This window comes from Cryptomeria japonica, chromosome 1 (genome assembly GCF_030272615.1).
Source record: "Cryptomeria japonica chromosome 1, Sugi_1.0, whole genome shotgun sequence".
Lineage (NCBI taxonomy): Eukaryota > Viridiplantae > Streptophyta > Pinopsida > Cupressales > Cupressaceae > Cryptomeria > Cryptomeria japonica.
Window position 1 is genome coordinate 234,578,080 of NC_081405.1, and position 20,177 is coordinate 234,598,256.

A 20,177-nucleotide genomic window follows, 5' to 3' on the forward strand; every position below is an offset into this window, starting at 1 on the left:
GGAGAATAAAAAGCAGAATCATAAGCATATGTTTGCATCAGAAATATAAGGCGAACTTGAGTAGAGATTAAAGTAGGATTGAAGCAAAAATAAGTGAATGTTTATTTTAAATTGGAGAAGAGAATTATAGCTGAATTTAGAGGAGAAATTGAATGAGGGCTTGGTGTCTCTAGCGGGTTGGTGTTCACAAGTTAAATGAGGGGTTGGTGCCTCTAGTGAGTTGGTGCTCTCAAATTGAATGAGGTTTTCGTGCTCACAATTTGAATGGGGGGTTAGTACTTTTAGTCTGTTGGTGCGTACAAAATTTATAAAAAGAATATTTAATAAAAAACAATATTTTTGCGTGGTTTTCGATTGCCAAGGGTCTCCATGTAAATATCATGTGTTATTGTGTTCTTCTCACATGCATGATAATTGATATTGAGTCAATGATGTTATTATGAGTAATAAAGTTTTGAATTGATATGTTTATGGTATTAAGTTTGAAAAAATAAAGTTTGTTGTTATACCGATTCACACCCCCACTCTTAGTATAATCTTATGCTCATCATAATTATTTTTTTCAAGAACAAAATTCAACCAAATAAAGGAATAACATATTACACATTTCATGAAGTGGAAAAAATGGCGTTTCAAAATGCTCCTACTCTGGCTCCAACGGCTTTCGCTCCCGCTCAAACGACTACTGCTCCTTCCCCTTTAGCGCTCGCTTCTGCAAGTGCTGTCATCTCCAGCTCTGTCGTGTGTTTTGTGAGACCTTCTACGACTTCTGCATCTTCTGGCTCCCCTTCTGCGCCCGATGTCCCTGATTCTGGGCTTCGATCTCAGACGGGCGGGGTTCAGGATGGGCTGCCGGCTCCAGAGTGTGATCCTTGTTTGGCTTCCCTTGGGGTGAATGCCACTGCCTCTCTGGCAGGGTCGTGTTTCGCAGATATTATTGCTGTGGCTGGCTCGGGCCCTCTCCCACCCCCGCCCGTGGGTGCTGCTGGTCCTGGGGGTCGTTCTGGTGTTGATTATGGGGATGCTCCTCGTGCTGCTAAGGTCTTAGTCCCTCCCAGACCTCCTTTCACTGGTGGACGTAGTTTTTTTCATGTTGCCAGAGCTGCCACTCATCCTTCTAATGGGACTCGGCCTCTTCCCGGTGCCAAATCCTCCCGTGTGGTGGTATGTGGACAGGATGTTGTGGATAATATAGATTTCTATTAACAATGTGCTTTGGTGTACAAATTTGTTGGATTCTGGCCTTCTCTTCCAGACCTCCATCGTTGGGTGTGTGTCTTGGAAGCCCCTGATTGCTCACAACATTGAGCTTTACCCTTGTGCTAAGGGGTTCTTCATTGCTAACTTTATTTCTTCTTCAAAAAGGGACTTGATGTGGGGTAAGTTGTGGGCTTGGGGTAATCACTCTCTTTCTGTGAAGCCCTGTACAACTTCTTTTAACCCCCTTACTGAACCACTTAATGTGCATCCAATTTGGGTTCGCCTTTCCAACCTTCTTCTCCACTTCTGGGAGCTCTCCTGCTACAAGGCCATTGGAAACTCCATTGGACGTTTCTTGAAGGTGGATGAGGCCACATCTTCTATAGAGCATTCTACCTTTGCCCGAATTTTAATTGACATTGACATCTCTTCGCCTTTCTTGAGAGATGTGGTTCTTATGGTTGGGGATGTGCCATGGACGCAACCATTGGATTATGAAGGCCTCCCCTTTTGCTGTCAGAAATGCTTCTCAACATGTCATCTTGCTTTATACTACTCTATTCCTTGCCATAAGGGTGCTGCTACTTGGTGGAAGAATGCTACTGCAGATCATTTGACGGTCATGGTTGACTCCTCTCTTGAGGATGATTTCTCCTCCCAGGAGAATGTTGTGCCCCTCACTATTGCAGTTACTCCTCCTGATCCTCTCGCTTCTACTATTTTGGCCTTCGTTGTTGAGGCCCTCACTCTTGGTTCTCTTGTTCTGCAACCTTGTTCTACTCCTGCTGAACTTGCTTTTGATGTTGTTTTGTTGTCGAAATCTTCTGTTGTTTTGCCACTACAACTTGCATCCATAGTGGATAGATCCATTGCGGGGACCTCCCTGCACTCTCCTTCCGTTGTGGATCCTTGTGACAATATTGTCTAGATTGTTGTTTGTTGCAAGTGTAAGGAGAAGTCTCCCCCTCCCCCAAACCCCTCTGTGTCAAGGCTTGGGTGCTTCTCCCCCTCCTTGAGCTGGGGTTTGGGTTTTTGGCTTGACATGTTTTTTTACGCCCGTCTTGTTGTGGAAGTGCCGTCACAGCTAGTCTTTGTTTTTGTTTTTTGTAGTTGCGATTAATGTGCTGTTAATGCACTGCTAATGGTTATTGTAAGGGCCCAACACCCATTTTTTGTTGCTTTTAATATTAAAAACACACTACACATTTCTTGAGTGATCTATTTTAACTATTGGTTTGTAAAAGTTCATAGGTGTCACCTCCAACTTACTATCATTTGAGTTTTCTTCTTGTGTTTTTTTACAAACCTTGCAACTTTTGCAATATGTGTTTATTCTTGTAATTCTTGAATGTGTGATATGTACAACATTAAGTGGTGGAGTTTTGTTTATTTCAATTTATAAAGGTACTTGAAGAAAATCTTTAAACTATAGATACCGTAGAACCATCTTAGATGTATATAAAACTAATGTAAGATTTCAAAGCCAATACCTTCAAATATATTTTGTAATTTTTAGAAACACAAACTTGAAAAAAACTACTATATTTTCTCTTTGACTCTTATTTGAATGTATTTTGAGCGAAACAATCAATTTTAGTTATTCATCTAGAAGATTCCAAATTTGAGTTGTAGTTTCAAGTTTGATTGCAATGTACATATAGATGGATTGTAAGAGTTTCCATTTAGATTAAAATTTAAGGTGGAAGATTGTGGTAAGTGTCACTACAAAAATCTAAAACAACTTTAGACTTAAAAAATAAAATAATTAAATGAACTACCATAGATTAATTGGGTACAATATTTGTTTTTGTTTATGAATATAAAATCAAATATTGGTAAACCCTTGTGAGAGTTTCAAATTGTCTACGCAACACCCAGACTGTACCATTGACCGTAATTTTTAAAATATAATGAGTTTTTTGTTTTTCAATTAATTATTAAGCATGGTCAATGGTATAGTTTGGATGCTGGATAGATGTTGCCTTGAGAGTTTTGTATCGGTAATACTCAATACTTTATTAAGTGTTGTGAAGGAAAAAACTATTGTTCTACGAAGAAAAATTTAGTGGATTGAGTTGCAAAAAGATCTACTCTCATATATTTAATATTTTGGAAGATCATTCTGTGGGTTCTATTCTTTACTGTTCCACTTTTTAAAAACATATTAAGTTTTGAGTTTGGCATAAGACATTTTTTTTTGCAATCAACAAGTTGAAAATTGTTAGTTGATTGATAAGTTGCAATCAAATGAATAATACTATAATTGAATGGTTATAAATGACTGAAAATTATTAAATAGGTTTTATCTTTTCACGAATTACCTTTTATGTTTATTGGGTGATAAATTACAACCAATTAAGTCATGGGAAGAAGTAAGATCTTATGTATCACATATCACATAGTATCTAGTGAAGTTGGGAAGTGTGTTCTGTTGTGGATTAACTTCCTTCATCGACTAATTAGTGGATAACTATTTTTCTTTTAAAATTGAATAAAATTAATCTTAAATGAGAAATTGAAGATTGTCATGCTCAAAATTTGAAGATGTAATAAGAACAAGATTTTTAGTGCTTAGAATCTAGTTCTTAAACAACTATGATTGCAAAGAAAGGTGGAGATTAAGAGGTTCAAATATGAAGAGCCCACAACATGCTCATTTAAAAAAAAAAATAGAACATAATGCTTGGTATTGCCACTCTCTAAAAATGTTTTTTTTTTCTTTATAATTAATTTAGTGAAAAATTAACTAACATCATTTGTTAGCATAACAAGGGTGTTGACCTGTTAACCACCTTTCTAACTATCAATCAACTTTTTTAGACAGGCTAACATTGAATCTTAAGATGGCTGCGGTCGCTTCTCGCTTGGTGGGTGTTTCAAACCCTGTGTTTTCTACTCGTGCTCATTCCTTTGCAATCTGTGGCGACTCTGGATCGTCGGTTGTTGATGGGGGCGATGGGAATGTGGGTTTGGACGTAGAGTTTGCTATGGCCGTCCCCATTTCAAAGGGGATTTCTTCCTGTTCCTCTCCTTGTGCCCCTGTGTCTGTGGCTGGAGGTGGTTTGCCTGCTCCACCTCCTGGGGGTAGTCATCCATATGCTGGGGTCTTGAGGAAGGGTTCTTCGGTTGCTGAGCCCTTTCCTATCTGTAAGTCCATTGCCCTTTCTTTAGACGAGGATACTGTGGCCGAGATTGATCATGTTGCTTCCGTTTTTGCTGCTCATGGTCTCATTTGTAGATTCAGGGGTTTTTGGCCCAGCCTTCCGGAACTTCATGCGTGGATTTCCAAGCACTGGGAGTCCCTCATTTTTGGTACAGTTCATATTTTCCCATCAGCTAAAGGTTTTTTCATAGAAAAATTTGACATTGTTGAGGACATAAATTGTATTTTGTGTGATCATTTCTTCAGTTGGGATGACTGTTTTGTGTTAATGGTTAAGCCTTGGCACAATGATTTCAATCCCTCTTCTGAAACTTTCAATAAGATGCCTTTATGGGTTAGAATCCCTAACCTTCCACTTCATCTTTGGGTGGATTCTCTTCTTGAGGAAGTGGGTGAGGCTCTTGGGGATTTCTTGATGTTCGATTTTGATTCCTTTAATATTCGCCATTCTACCTATGCTCGCATCTTGGTGGACATTGATGTGTCTAAGGGATTGCCTGTAGAGACAAAACTTATGTCTCCTAAGGGCCATTGGATTCAACCTTTGGACTATGAAGAGATTCCCTTCAGATGCAGAAGGTGCTTTAAAACAAGTCATGTTGCTGCCAAATGTGATCTTGGTGTTACTAAGAAACGCTCTGTGTCTTGGTGGAACGGTGCTTCAACTCAACATTATTCTGTTGTGAAGAATTCTTCACAGCGAAGTTTTTCCTAGGTGGTTACCCAGGACAACCCGATTGCCACTATGGTCCCGTTGACGGATGGGATGGCTTCTCCCATGGTGGGTGGCTCTGTTTCCTCATGGTTTGAGGTGTTTGCTGGGGGTTGTGGGTTGCCGACTGGTGTTTCTTCTGTTGTTGTTGTCCCTCCCGTTGCTGCTAGGAAGGAAGGTGATGTTGTTGGCTCTTTGGTTACTGGATCTGCCCCGACTACCGGATCTGATCGGTTTGCTAGGGTTGTTCCTGTCTTTGGGGAGATTGCTGGTGCGACCCCTTTGCTTGGATATGTTACCAGGACTGATTCTGGCTCTAGCCCTGCTGGTCCTATGCGAGATGCGTCATATGCTGGTCACTCCATGGTTGTTGGGTTTTCAACGCTAGATTCGTTGGAGTGGCAAGATGAGGCTGCTAAAGTTGAAGACTGTTGGATTAAGGTTAAAGGCAAACATTCTAAGCGGTCCTCGTCTTCTTTTGACATGATCCTTAGATCTCACAAGAAGGGTTCCATAGGGAAATCCTAAGTTAGGGGGTTGTCTTTACCCTTGTGGGCAGTTGGAACTTTCTTTGCTTTTTTCTCTCTGCTGCCCTTTGTTTGTTATGGTCTGCCTGCAGTTGTGGTTTGGTTTTTCTTTTCAAGCAACTTTTCTCTTTGGGGTTTCTACCCTTTCTTTGTTTTGTCCCATCTTGTCTTGGTTATGTTCCATTTTGTATACCTGATTGAATATCTCATGTTATGGCTTGCAAGAGCCCCTTTTAAAACCTGTTTTTACTTAATAAAAAACAAGGGTGCTGACCCTTAATACAACAACTCGTAGGTAGTAAAGAGAGATTACAAATCAGGGGTGTGAACCCCAAACAAACCAAGGTTAGAAGGCCAATCATAAAACCTATCCAACCAACAACAACCCAAAATCTAGATCAAGGATAGGGAGAAGCACCCAGACCTTGATAAAGAGCGATTTGGGGGAGGGAGAAGACTTCCCCTTCCGCCTGTGACAAACCACGACCCATGCAATATTGTCATTAGGTACATCAAAGGAAGAATTGAGTGGGGAGGATCTCGTAGAGTTTCTATTAGCAACAACAATAGGTTGTTGCTGCGGAACAATAGTAGGTTGCTATAACGAAACAATATTAGGAGAAGGTTCAACATGAGTAGATCGGATCTGAAGAACAAGAGTAGTAGGGGTGGGTGCCTCAGGAATAGAGGAGGCCACAACAATAGAAGCGAGAGGGTCAATAAAAGCTTTAGCAGCAGTGAGAGACACAACTTCATCCCGGGAGGAGACATCATTCTCCTGAGAGGAGCCAACAAAATTAGAACCCAAGGCATTGATAGTCAAATGATTTGCAGTAGCATTCTTCCACCAAGTAGTAGCACCTTTGTGACATAGAAGAAAACAATCCAAATCTAGATGACCTATTGAGAAGCATTTCCGACAGCGAAAGGGGATGCCCTCATAATCCAACGGTTGAGTCTATGGCCTATCTACAACCATAAGAACCACATCCCTAGGGAGAGATGAATAGATGCCAATGTCAATTAAAATGCGAGCAAAGGTAGAGTGCCCCATAGAAGACGTGGTATCATCAACCTTTAAGAAATGACCAATAGAGTTACCAATGGCATCGTAACAATAATGCTCCCAAAAATGGAGGGGAAGATTAGGAAGGCGAACCCGTACCAGACACACATTAAGTGGTTCAATAAGGAGATCAAACGAAGTTTTCTAGGGCTTGCCAGAGAGAGAGAGAGTGATCTCCCTGGGCCCACAACTTGCCCAACACCAAGTCTCTATCCGAGGAAGAAGCAAAGAGAGCAATGAAAAATCCTTTAGCATAAAGAAAAAGCTCAATGTTATGAGCAACCAAAGGCTTCCAGGAGTCACTCACCCAACGATGGAGGTTTGGTAGAGAAAGCCAAAACCTAGCAAATCTGCACACCAATGCAAAATGTTGGTTGAAACCAATATTATCCACAACATCCTATCCACAAACCACCATAGGGGAGGACTTGGAAAAGGGAAGAGGACAAATTCCCTTAGGAGGAGCAATAGATCTGGGCACGTGAGAAAAACTTCACACACCGGTGAAAGGAGGAGGTCTAGGAGGGATCCTGACACCAACAACACCAGAAGCATCCACACCCCCAACGCCAACACCAACAACAACAGAGTGACCCCCCGAACCAACATCCACAACGAAACCAACACCCACGAGAGGGGGGTGGTGATCCATGCTCTATAGAAGCTAGCAAGGTAGGCCCAACAACGGGCGCAACTCCGTTAGAAGCGACAGTGACAACAAAGGATTTCAAAATTTCTTGGGTGAGAGAGCCGTTAAGGGTAGAGCAAGCCATTGTGCTTCCTCCTTTAACTAACATCATCTGTTTTGTGTACACACCTTGAAAAAATAAAAAAAATTGAGTTTTCTTCTCTTTACTTTTTTAAAACCAATTGAAAGTCTATTTGTTAATGTGTATAAAATTGAGTCTAGAATATAAAAACATAATTTGTTTCAAATTTGGATGAATGGATAAATACGGACACCAAAAATACTACACAAGTTTTTGGCAAAAAGGAAGATACTAACAAAGAAATTAAAGACCATAACCTTAACATATTCTAAATGTAGAAAAAATTAGATGGTTAAAAATGTAAGAGAGCTTGATGTTATTATGGTATTTTCTTATATCTCAATATTGAAATACATGTAAACTTGATGGAGAACATTCTTGATGTTTAGTCATTTTTCTAAATTTTGCTAAAAAACACATCTTTGAGTGTTGACATGCAAGTCCAACCCTTTAGATTGGATGTCCAAGGAAAATCCAACCCTAAGGGTTAGTAGTTTCCACGACAATTTATAATATGCTCATAATATGAAAAAAAAATAAAATTTAAATCACATGATTTTAGAGTATTTTTTTTAATGTTTTTCTAATGTGAATGCATTTTGAAAACATAAAAATATTTTAAAATCACATTTTTAATTTTTTTTTTATAACATAAACACAATATGATGTGAACATGCTATAATGTGTTTGTGTTATATAGTGCACTCATTTTAAATGACCAATGAACTAAAAAGTATTTTTGGCCACTCTTTAGTTCCCTATATTTTTGCATTTATCATTACATGCATCATTTATATGAAATTGAATATTTATTTTCATATTTTTTAATCTTAATTTGATATTTCATACTAGTTGAAATGTAAGTCAAAATGTGCTTAAAATTAATAGTGAAAACTACTCACTCGACACTTTCCCCTTTATTCTCCACTCACTTTGGCTCATTTACTTATGATGCAATGAATAGTATGAAAATTAATGTATTCTACGTGGAGGTTGGAAATAACTTGATCTTAGTTTGAATCCATCTTCAGTCATCCTTAAGGACTAATTTGAACCATCTATTCATCAAGTAGGTCAAGATTTGCAATCACAAAAATAAACCTAGTTATTTCAAAATTCTAGGTCCAAGATGGCTCTCTCCATTTAGATCTTATGAGTTGACGAAATAAATAAAACAATTGAATTACCAACTAGGATGTTGTATAAAATGGAAATACCCAATTCATTAATGATCATTTAGAATATAGCGGATGCAATGCATACCCAGCTCACATCAAAGAATATTAAAATATCACATCAACATCCTAGACACATTACATGACTTACTGTTCTTTTTAATTAGTATATATCAAACCATTCAATTAATATCAAGATGTTTAACTAAGGGAAAATAATTGTCGCCTATTGGACTCTTCAAAGTTGTTTGTCTATACTTCCAATCTAGTATTAAAGAATTAGATAGTTGGATAAATGTTTATTTATAGGTTCATAACGAATATGATCAATAGTTTCATATTCAAATGCTGAGTTCAAAACTACATATTGTGTTATAATTGAACTCATATAAATTAGATCCACAATTGAAGAGATTGATTCCATAGTTACAAATGTGAACCAAAACGACACAAAAAAAGTAATCCTAAATAGTTGTATGAAAACTCATAATTTTATGATGAAGTGGTAAATTGATTGGTGAAATTTATCATAGCCAAATTGAAACTCAACAAAAAGTTAAAATTTTAATTTATTATTTACATTCTATACTATTTATTAATATATAATTATATTATCACCTATACAACAATACTTTATTTTTATTACAGATCTTTTTCATAGAATAGTTTTGTGTAATTTCTTTCACACTTTGATTCTATCAAGAGAAAGACTAAAGTCTTTCTTATCCCTATGCATTAAACAATTTATTAAAGAAATAAATAAACAAGCAATGGCCTTGTCTTAAGGATTCCCCACTTCCATTAAAAAAATACCCCACCAATTATGCGTTGCTTTTCTAATTTCACTCATTTCAAAGAATAAAAACACAGCGTAACTTATCAACTTTTCTCCGGTCATACTAAATTCCATCTGTGAATTATTTTAAAGCATCTGATTCGATCATCAAGAAAGCGGTTACCTGCTCTCTTTCTGGTTAAGGGCTCGAGGATCAATTATTGAGTATATCAATGTGAAAAAAGTTGATTTGAGTTCCAACAATTTTTGGCCAAGATTGGGGTGATTATATTCTTTATTCAGATGCTTTAAACATGGAAAACAGAATCCATTCTTCTGCTTAGATATTTACTAATTTCATTATCAAAAACATGACAGTCCATCAAATCAAAATCCCTACTTTCATGACTCTGCCTTTATTCTCAACGATTGTCTTGAATTGGAACAACAACAAACAATCACTGTTGTTGACTGTTATGATAGTAATGATGCATTGGCTTGTCTTTATTTTTCTTTTCTTCCTTGGGCCATCTTAGAGTATTGGGTTGTTATAATAATGATGATGCATTGGTTTATCTATATTTGTCTCGTTTCTTGGGTCATCTTAGTGTATTGTTTTTACGATGTGTTTCTATTTCACATTGATTTTGAAATCTTGTTTGTTATCGTCTAAGATTTTGAGATGTTATTTTAAGAACAAACAATCTACTGCTAATAGTGTTGACAGTAGAGAACAAACAATCACTGCTAACAGTATTGGTAGTATTGGTTTGTTATAATAATGATGAGGCATTGGCTTATCTATATTTGTCTTGTTTCTTGGGTCATCTTAGTGTATTGTTTTTAAGGCGTGTTTCTATTTCACATTGATTTTGAAATCTTGTTTGTTATTGTCTAAGATTTTGAGATTTTATTTTGAGAACAAACAATCACTGCTAATAGTGTTAAGAGTAGAGAACAAACAATCACTGCTAATAGTATTGGTAGTATTGGTTTGTTATAATAATGATGATGCATTGGCTTATCTATATTTGTCTTGTTTCTTGGGTCATCTTAGTGTATTGTTTTTACGACGTGTTTCTATTTCACATTGATTTTGAAATCTTGTTTGTTATCGTCTAAGATTTTGAGATGTTATTTTAAGAACAAACAATCACTGCTAATAATGTTGACAGTAAAGAACAAACAATCACTGCTAACAGTATTGGTAGTAAAGAACAAGCAATCACAATTGCTGACTGTTAACTGACTTGTCTTTTGTTTCTTGGGTCATCCTAGTGTATTGGTTTGTAATAATAGCAATGATGCATTGGTTTGTCTTTATTTGTCTTGTTTCTTGGGTCATTTTAGTGTATTAGTTTTGAGGCGTGTTCTTATTTTACATTGATTTTGAGGTCTTGCTTGTTGTTGAGTTAAGATTTTGAAATGTGAATTTTTCCATCTACCTTTTTGTTTTCTTCTAAGTATGAGTAGTAATTTTAATTTTTTTAATAAAGGATTTTTCATCCACAAAGTCATTTTAGGTACCTGAAATGGGAACATGAGCCTTAGGTTGAACCTCTTTGGCTAAGAGCCAAGGATTGAGGTGTATCCATTTGCCAAGTTTGCTTGGGGCATGATCCCAACCTCATCCTTTATGATGCCAAAGCCTTGCACTTAGTAAGACTTGATCCCTTGTAGGCTCATTAAGAACCATTCAACTTCATCAGTAGACCAACGACCCATTGACACGATAAAATAAAACACTTATTCATCAAAATAAAATAAATAAATTGATACACTTATTCATCAGAATAAAATAAATAAATAATTTTATACGATATAAACTTTATGATCTACAACTTAAGAATTGAGCATAGAGTTCAAAACTATGAAACTATTTTTCCTTAAAGTATACAATTTTTTTTTTTAATTTGAGGGCTTGATATACAACTCTACTATGCCATTTACCTAATAAATGATGATCATGCATTGGCTTGTCTTTATCTATCTTACATCTTGGGTCATTCTAGTGTATTATTTTTGAGGCATGTTCTTATGATGTCGAAGCCTTGCACTTAGTAATACTTGATCCTTGGTGGGCTCATTAAGAACAATTCAACTTCGCTAATAGACCAAAGGCTTATTGACATGATAAAAGAAAATATTTATTCATCAAAATAAAATATATAAATAATTTGATATGATATAAGATTTATGATGGACAACTTAAGAAGTGAATATAGAGTTGAAAACTATGAAATTATGATGGACAACTTAAGAAGTGAATAACGATCATGAAAAGAGATGGTGATAATGGATACATCACGTGATGAATAAAACACTTATCCAGATAAAAAAAATACATAAATTAATATGATATAAGTTTTATGAATTGAGCATAGATTTAAAAATTATATGGAACTATTTATAATAATTAGTTTTGAAAAAATGACAAGATAATTTTTTTTATGAAAATTATAATTTTAACTCAAATTTGAAATGTGAATGAAAACATTTTTTTCTTTAAGATTTAGTTGGGTTGATACAATCAATTGTATATAGATAAGAATACATTATCTATATTAACAAATTATAATTAGTGGCTATTAAATTGGATTAATGTACATATTATTTTAGGAAAATAATGAGGACAATATAGACATAATTATCTTAATTATCAAAGATTGATTACCAAGCAATACAAATTTTGAAATATTTTGTCGATCCTAAATTTTTAAATTCTCCCTATCAAATGAATGCTCTAGGTTTTGCATTGATCTTGTATAAGGTCTAGGGTTGATTCTAATTTCTTAGATCCATAATTGAAAATTCATCATGTCCCTTTATATTTGACTTTGCTTGGTATACAACTCTATTATGTCATTTACCTAATAAATTTCTTCTCTACTCTTTTTGGTAATTTGAGGGTTTGTGGTATTTAAAAATAACATGAAAGGGTTTTTTTTTGTCACAAAGAGACAAGATCTCTTTTGTCAATCCTTAAAAATGTGTACAAAGATTTGAAGACAATAGACAAAGGGCCCTAAGATGATGCATGCATATTGTTACTCTCTTTAGTGCACCAAACACACGTGCTAAATTTGATTACTTCTCTTATGCTCTAAATTTAGTTTGATGTGTGTGGATGATGAGCACATGCAATTAAATGCCTCTAAATAATAGAAGATAACATCAAAATTCACAAAATATGTGTTTATTTAGATCAAACAGGAAAATAAAGGGCGCCTATTGGGGAAATTTAAATTTTACATTTTGGAAAAGAAAAGGTCAAGTATGCACATGAGATTGTGCTATGATAGTGAACATGTCCATAGGTAATGAAATAGTTAGATCTAGGTGGTTGATGGGTAATTAGAAGTAGATGTATCCATATGGGTATAATAAATATGGGGTATAGTAAAATATATTAGATTATGTGCATACAAGATTAATGTAGGTACTGTTGTGTCTCCACAACTCACACCCTTTTTTTCTTGCTTGGAGAAACATGGGAACCCTTTCTTCTTTTTTTTTTTTTTTTCTTGTCTGTGTTCTTTCCCCTTCTCGTTTTCTTGTTTTCCTCCCTTGGGTTGTGTTTGCTTCTTCTCTTTTTGGTTTCTTTTTCTTTCTTTTTTCTCTTCTTTTCTTTTCTTTTCTTCCCTTGAATTTTGTTTCTTGTTCCCTTTTTGGGCTTGTGGGGATCAGGGATCAGAAATCCCTTCTCCCTTTGGGAGTCAATATCCTTGACCTCCAACCATCACCCTCTATTTTTGTTGTATAGACCAATATTTTCGGGGATCGGAGGTAGAGATACCCCCGACCCCTGATGCTTCCTACGCAAAGATCGGGGATGTCGTAGTCCACCACCTTGGTGACCTATGAAACCTCTGACCATTAACCTTTGATGTCAAACCTACTACAACTGGCACATTTATTGCACTCTTATGGCCTATTTAACCAATTTCACATACGTTATTCACACTTTCTCATGCGAGTATTTTGAGCTTCCTAGAGTGAATTCGATCTTAGAGTGGGCCTTTGTGCAAGATTTCTATGTGTTTGGGTTTAGTTTGTGGTTTATTGACCTCTTTTGACGCTGGTTCTCTTTCCTTTTTCTTTGCTGTATGTGCTCCCTAGGGTTTTTGTCGGTGTTTTCGCTACATCGGCCTTTGGTAGTTTTGGTTTTGGTTTCATTTTGTTTGTCTCTCCCTGTCTTTCATATTTTGCATTGTTATAATTTAGGATGTTTTCATCTCTATGCCTAAGTTTGGCCATTTTTGAAAGATGAACAAAGGTGATTGATGCCCTAGTTACGGATTGAGGAAACTGGAAACCCCAAAACCCCGATTAAGGTTTTTTTGCCTTAAAATGTTGTTTTGGCTAGTTCCAAAGTAGGGATCAAGGATATGATTAATTGGACCCACAAATTTTGAATTCTCAACATTTTTGAGGATCGGGGATTGTTCCATCCCTAATTCCCTTAAAAGGGGACCATGGGTAGAATGACCCTCGACCCCTGAAAGGTGGTTCTATCAAAAGCTTTGCAAGGATCTGCGATGTGATTATCCTTGACCTCGATTACATATACAAAGCGACAATCAAGGATAATCATACCTTTGACCCTTACTCTTTTTAATAGCTCAATGGGGATTAGGGATAATGGCACCCTTGACCCCTAATAAAGCACAAAGGCCTTCTTGTTGCGGGGATCGAGGATGTCATTACCCCTGACACCCAGTTGTTTGCAAAATTGTTTTGGCTTTGGCATGGAGTTTTCCTTTCTTTAATAAGATGATTATTCATCAAGTATTTTTTAGTTTACTTTCTTTGCTTTCAATAAGGTGTTGTTGATCAACATATTAGTTTGATTCTTCGTCTTTAATAAAGCTCCTAATACATGTGGTTTTAAGTACAAATTTGGTAATGTCACAACAAAGAGTTGTCCTAATGAAGTACAAATTCAATGGCTACCTTCCTCCCACAAAGTTGCATTCAATGGATCAAGAAATCATTCATATCAAACATGTAGATTTTAAAGAGTTCCTTCAAAGGATGACCACACCTGTAGGAAAAACTACATGGGTTACTTCACTGGTTAGATTGGGATTAGTACTTGTAGTTGGTTTTCCCATGGCACTTCAGTCCTTGAACTTGATCATGGCTTGCACATCAAAGTATGATTCAAATGAATGGAGAGTCTATAACCATATGGGAGATGTAATTCTAGATATTACCCTAGATTCCATTGAAGATACCTTTCATATTTAAAAGCATGCTACCTATGCTAGAGTGACCATTGAAAGAAGGGAACAATACTACAATAATGAAAAGGAGCCTATGGTATATATAAATGAGAATCTTATGGAGAAGTCCACGAAGCCAAGTCAGATCAAGCAACTGGAAAATAATTCATCAAGCATATTTGCATGTAGATGCCATGGATTATGTTACACTCCTTAGGAGGGTGGCAGGGTTACTAGATGCAAAGGAATTCCATCCATGGGTGCTGTTGTTAATAAAAACTATTCTCACAAGAAAATAGTTTATAGATTGGGGAAGAATGATAAGTGATAACTTGGAAAACTAATTGATAAGAGTCAAGAAGGATCCCAAGTTTTACATGACCTCTTATATCATGTATTTGTTCACTGCATAGTCTACATATCTAGGCTCAAGGAAAGAAGGGTCTCTCAAAGCCCCAAATGCATATGTTTACAATGTTTATCCTCAATTGCAACATGAAAGAAGCAAAAGAAATCATCACATTGTAAATGACTTCTTCATGTTTGCAGTGATCAGACATATGGAAGGAGATTCATCATTTTGGTAGCTATTTTATTTAGTTCTAAAAATTCACATACATTTGGGTTGAAATATGTACTATTCCACCTCATAATATGCCTCGATATCCATGTGACATGCTAATTATTCTAGAGCTATGTAGGGAGATTATAGATGCACATAAATTGGTAAAGAGTGATGAGACCATAAATTTGGTAAAGAGTGGATTATTGTAGAATATTGTTAATGTAATTGCGTTATTGTAGAATATTATTTATGATGATTAAAAATAATTTGGTCAACTCAATTGATGATTAATTCCTTCATTGACATTGAGAACTTGAAGACTCCTTAGAAATCAAGCGCCCAAAAATTGTGAAAAACACAGTCTCAATAAAATGACCATATCTCCATCGTTTCTAAACTAAATTAAAAAATTAAAAATGATATGGAAAGTAGAATTGAAGGGATAAAATCCCTTTTGAGGGTTTGGAAAGATTCAGAATAGTGAAAGAGCATTGCACATCATAAAATGACTGAGACAGATTGGCGGGATGAAGGACAATAGTGTTAGTTTTCTCAATGTTTTGTAAATGCCCCCATCAAAAGTGGCTATTGGATCCACATTCTTAGTGGATTAGTTGGGTAGATATGTAATGAGAATTATATAAATTAATTTTAATAAATCAATCAAATGGGGGGGATTAGAAAGGATTGTTTTAGCCTGAAGAAATAGGATAGACTAGTTTCATTTCCAGCAATGTATTTTCCATAATTTCTTAGAGTAAATTTGAATTCAAGCAAGTATTTTATTTTCCAGAAAGTGTGAATTAGTTTATCCTTTTTAATACATGCAAGTGTGCCTTAGATTAGCCTTTTCATTTCATGCAAGTGTGCCTTATATTACCTTTCATTTCCTGCAACTTAGAATAGATTGTCAAATAAGTTTTCTCAATTCTCTATTGCATACAACCATGGACACCACCCTGGATTGATAAATTAAATGATGAGGATTACAACAAACCCATCAAAGAGTAAACACAAGCCTTGTTTTCAATTTCATGTTATCATTGGTGCACATTATTGCCAAGAAATGAAAGTTGCAAAGAACGTAGAGGTGGAACTACTTGATTTTTCTTTGCAGTTGTCAAAAATTGAGTGCAACAACTTTGAATTATTGGGTACATTTAGTAAGGTTATGGGATCACATTTTAGATGTGTTTTTGATATAGAGGACCATTGGGAAAACTGTGTTGATGATCATGAAGTGAGAATTTGGGATTATTGCATATTAGACCTAGATTTGGCACATCAAGATGAGAATATGTGGATATCTAATGAAGCCAGGAAACATGATAGTGAAAACAGGTTGCATCCCCTCTATGAGGAGAAAAGAATATTTAATATTCCAATCCATAATTTTGATCCCAATTGATTGGAGTTGGAGAATATGAGTGAAAGGGATAAATATGTAAAACTTTTCGCTAATGAATGGCTGAACGCTCCTTATAAAATGTTGCCAATTCCTCAAGTGGAGACTCACTCATCACAAGATGGGGTGATCAATTCAAAGGGTAAGAAAGTTCCTCTCCAACCATCAAGGAAGCAGTCCCCTCTCAAGAATCTAACAGGTCATGCAAGGCCATATGTGGAACAAGTGCCATTGAAAGTGCACAAACAAATGAAGAACCAGAAGGGAACTCAAGTAGGATCTTCTTTCAGTAATCCTCAAGCCAAGAAAGGAAAATAAACACCGTCTACTCTTGTTGCTCCTCCTTCATCTTCAATTCATCAAAGAACAAGATCAACTAAGGCAAAGGATAAATCGAAGGAGGTCATGGAGGAGGATACCATAGTATACAAAAGGTTGAGAAAAGGTCCTAAGGGTCATCCCCCTATAAGGATAATACAAGATTGGTTAGAAGATGAGGAGGAGGATCTTGGACCACAACTACAGAGAAGGGAGAGGATAAGGCTTGAGATACCAATGCAACAACAAGAAAAGAAAAGAAACCAAGCTCATGTTGTGACTCTTGCTAAGTCACATACCAAAATTATTCAAGCAGAAGTTCCTCAACCATCTTCTTTTATAGAGGTGCCCCAAGGTCCAACCAATAAACATGAATTTGTTCACAAAACTATGTACATAGAAACCAATACTGAGGTTGAACTTGATAAAGGGATTGAGCTCAAAAAACATACATCTATAGGTAAGGAAGATGTGAGAATTGAAGAGGACCTTCCACAACTAAATGTGCCACAAGAAGAGGTGTCTCAAGAACACATTGAAGTCCCCTCCATTCAAATAATCTCACAACTTCCTGGTGTCGCTACATAGACAAATACTTTTGATAAAGATATTGAAGAAACTTTAATTTCCATGTTGGGATGGGATATTAGGGAAGAGCAACAAGAGAAGCCACAAGATGATCTCAGTCCACATGATGAGCAACAATTAGAGGATCCACCACCTCAACAAGAACAAGAATTTCTCTATGAACAGCAGGAACAAGAAGATGCATTTGTTCTTCGAAACTCAAAATAATATCAAGAACTTGATATATCAATGGCTGAAAAAGAGCATGTTGAGGAACTAAAGGAACATGAATAGGAGAATAAATTTGAAGGAGTTGAGCATCCATAGGATGAGGAAGGTAATGAAGAGGAGAATGTTAAAAATATTGAGGAACAAGAAGAAGAAGAATGACCTCAGGATAGTGCAAACCCACCACAAATTGATATTACAAGTATTGGAACCACTCCTTCCTAGTTGACAAGAACACTTGCACAAAGGGAGATGAAATATAAGGAGCTAGATGAGATTGATTTTTTCATGGTTGAGAAAAATTTCAGAGCTCTTGAATTAAATAAATGTGCAAGGAAGCTCTTTGTGGTCACTATTGATGAATTTGGGCACCAAAAAGCCCAAATTGTTGTCCCCTTAGTGGATAAATTAGAAAGTGAGATGAGGTTTGAAGACTATCAAATCTAGGAAATGGATTTGGGAGAGAATAATAAAGAAGGAGAAAGAAATTCTCTTAGGAAAGCTGTAGATAGAATCTTTTGCAGGGTGGACAAAGAGGATGAGACTAAATAAGTGTTGAAGGCATAGAATGCAAAATTAAGGAAATATATCAGCCAACTCTTAGGTCCAGTTGGTTCAAATTCTCCTTCCACCAACATGTACGATACTTTGATGGAAGTACTATCAAACATAGGGTCAGTTGGAGATTATTTTGTTACTGTAGCTCTAGGAGTGAGAGTTGAAATTGAAAAATCTTGGGGAAGACATTATTCAACAAGTTTTGATGGTTTTTGATTACTTGCAAGGATAATTAACTATACTAAATAGACTCAGATAGAGGAGGGAAAGAGGACATAAATATTGAAGAATCAATCTTCTTATGGGATGATTATCTTCCTACCTTCCGACTACTAAAGAAGACTGATTTGAAATCATTACATGAAAAGGTAGTTTTGAAAGAAGATGCAGACAAAGATACCATAGTGGAATGGATAAGAGCCACTAAAATGGCAGTATGAGAATAGACAAAGGATAAGGATAAGGTTATTGAGAATATCAATACTATCAAATCTCAATTATCTTGGGTGGAGGAATTTGTTGAAAGTCTTCATGGCACTCGTCCCAATGAAAAGATTGAGCTAGACAATGATTTTGTCATTATAAAAGTTTTCAAAGACAAAATGAATAAGGATTATTTGCCCCAAGTTATTCAAGAAATTATGACCACTAATAAAAATTTAGAAATTATGAAGGCCAGACTGCCAAAACTGGAGGGTGCAAAGATGTCCAAGAATTTTGTCAAGAACTTGGCAATAAAATTGAAATGTAGCATAACTCCAGATGTTGAAAAATTATAGAATGTGGTAGAAATATTCAAGAAACCTTTTTTGGATGAGTTCCCAAAGTAATGAAGAAAAATACTTTAAATTTTGAATTAGATTCAAGTATGTAAAAAGTAGAAGATAACTGGTTGTGCATAGATAAATGACGTTTTCAGTTTTTTGTTAGTTAAGTCCTAGTTTTGTATAGGGATCGAATGAAAATGAAAAGGGGTTGTTCTGTCTTGTTTTTCACACCCAAGGAACCTCAAGTGATTTTAGTTGAAGTGCAACAACAAAGAGAAAAGAAAACCCCACATTTTTCATGCAAACCCATGGAGAAATGAACAATAGTTAACATCAATCTCAAATAGTGAAAGAAGCTATGTTTTTCTTCAAATTTGGCCACCCAAATCAACTATATACCACTTAAATCAAGTATAAGGAGCTATACTATTAGTTTAGGAGCATTTTTAGGGTGCTTTCTGTTGGAAACTAACAAAACTGAGAGAGGGAGGGGGGGGGACTAATTAGTGTTATACCGGAATGATAAATTTTATCCTTATTAAAACATGCATACACCAACTGATATACCGATACATATAAAATTGAAAGAAGTAAAGAAAACAATAAGCCAATCACATAAATGAGAACCATAACACACAAATTTATACATGGAAAACCTCAAAGAGGAAAAACCACGGTGGGATTTGTGACCCACAATATCAATCCACTGACCATATGAAGAGATATTACAAAATATAAGGGGCCTGCACTTGCAGGAAGGCTTATAGCCTAGAGCACACTGCTCAATCACAAAAGGAGCCTCATTGACTACATAAACTTCCAGACTACAATCCGAAGAAGTGTGAACTGCTAAGATAGAATCTTCTATGCCTACATATAGTTCTAGTTTAAGCTCTGTTAGTTCTGGTCTGAAACCCTAAACCCTTTACCGAAATGCCCACCAAAATACCCTAGAGAAAAAAACATAATCTAACCACAAATAGAGAATTAAAAAAAAAAACATCTACTAATCAACATGTGCAACTATGATTAACTATCATATACGTAACAAATACACCATTTACTATCCATGATAATGCATATAATATCATGAACATAACCATAGCAACATTTAACACAAGCATAGATAATAATAAAATAATATCTAACATCTCAT